The following is a 2,135-nucleotide window of genomic DNA, read 5'->3' as shown; positions in this document are numbered from 1 at the left end:
AGCAGATTGGAAGACACACAAGTAGATACACGGACAGACTGCAACGACACCGAAGCCTACTTGCAAGAGGTCCAATCCCTGCCAGACCCCTAAGACGACTTAAACGGCAAGGCTTTGCCAGTACGATGGGAATGGTGTAAACTGTCTCCTTTGAATTCCTCATATAGTGACTAGTTTGGCTCTAATTCCATATATATATATACATGTGTTGTTAAGGTACTAAATTTGATTGTACAGGTTCTACACTTTAATAAATATAAAAAAAAAATGAACTTTAAACAGCTCTGAAGATCTGTGCTAGAATAGAGCAAACATTTAGCTACATGAAATGTGCTATCAAAATTCTTGTCACACTTAACAGCAGCTTAAAGCTGTTGCAGTTGTTGCATTGTCATGCAAATGTCGTTGCTAAACATTTGGGCAAAAAGCAATGTTTTTGACGCACGTTGCGTATACGCAACATTGCAATTGCTGAACAATTTGCATTGACGTCACGTGGCAGGTAGCAGCAGCAGCAGCCGCAGCTGCCGTCATTGTTATTAGAGCATGTGACAGGCAATGCATTGGTGGTCAGCTTCCTTTTTTGTCTGTGTCTTTGCTTTGTTTTTACAGCGCATTGCGTTTGCATTATTGAAGCACTTTGGGGAGCGAACGCATTGCTTTTCAAATGTTGAGTCCATGCAATATTTATAAGCTGATTGCTGTCAGCCATAATCAACAGCGGCAGCAGCAGCAGCAAACACGCACAATTACAGTTCTGCATTGGGCGTTAGCACTGAGAGCTGGCAATGAGAGACAGATAGAGATAGCGATAGAGAAAGGCGGAAGAGCGCATTTCCCCTTGGCTCACAATGTGTGACAATCAATGACAGTTCTGTCGCTTGGCTTGCTGTCACGCCCCTTTAGGCAGTGGCGCCCGCCTATCGTCTCAGTCTCTTTTTCTCGCCATCTCTTTGTCTCTTTCATTTGGCCCTTGGGTCCGTTGCAGCGCTGCGGCGCATCATTTGTTGCTTTTGACGTTCTGCGTGCATTTAGAAAATTGGTATGGGAAAACTATTTTTCAACAGGTAAAATGCAGCCTGAACCAGCAAACCTCTGCCACCTGCCACGGACTATTTGCTGCCAAACTGGACCAAGCTCAAACGAACGCTGAGCGTTGTTATAGAAAATCAAATGGCAAAGTACGTAAAGTTTTTGTTTAAAGCTCGAATGGAAATTGAAATTCCAAGGCGCAAAGCGGTTGGGGGCTGGCTGGCTGTGTGTGTGGGTGGTGTGTGTGGGGAGGTGTGCAGTTGTGTGTGTGCCTTATCGGTTTTGTATTGAAACACAAGCTAAAAACGGGGCAACAATAAATTTTGCAGCGCATACTTCAAATGTCTAAATGCGGCAGCGATAAAAAATTTCTTTATTGTGCCAAAAGCACACACACACACATATATACACACACACACACATGTGTAGCGTCCGGCTTGCCTTTGAGCGTTTTACATTGCATTCCCTTTCTTTTTGGACTTTGGCTTTGACAGTTTTAGCAATTTATATTTATTTTGCCTGCAGCACACACACACATGCACACACACACACACACACACACAACTAGCCATTGGCCACTTGTGCATAAATTAAGATAATCGCGCATCGCATTTGCTGCTTAGCATGTTAGCCTTGTGCGCTTGTCGCTGACCTCTATTAACTGTCAGCTGCCTGGCCAACAATTTATGGCCACATCAAACTTGCCTGGCAGCTGCTTGCTTAACTGTAACTGGCTTTAATTTGATGGCGTTCAATTGTCGCGCTCGCTGCCTCCACGCCACTTGGCCATTGTTAATGTGTGCCAATCAGGCTAAATGGCCATAGCTCATCAGCACCAGCGCTGGCCATATTTTGAGTGGGCCATGTCAATTGGCGGCTTGAGCTGTCAACGGCTAATGAATTGTTTGCAGCCGCAGCTAATCAATGAGCCGCCGCCTGCTTGAGCGCTGCAGTGCTTCAGCTTCAGCTACAGCTTCAGCTTCAGCTTTAAGTTAAAATTTAAGCGCAAATTTAAGGCAGCAAAGCTAGAAGGGAAACATTATGCGGTTGACCCAAAAACAGATGCTTATTGAGCCAACTGCTGACCACTAAGCACGGCTCAC

Source organism: Drosophila hydei, unplaced genomic scaffold, assembly GCF_003285905.1.
Source record: "Drosophila hydei strain 15085-1641.00,03,60 unplaced genomic scaffold, DhydRS2 tig00008122-arrow-pilon, whole genome shotgun sequence".
NCBI classification, from domain to species: Eukaryota; Metazoa; Arthropoda; class Insecta; order Diptera; family Drosophilidae; genus Drosophila; species Drosophila hydei.
The sequence above is the reverse complement of the archived record's forward strand: the minus strand, read 5'-3'. Positions refer to the sequence as shown.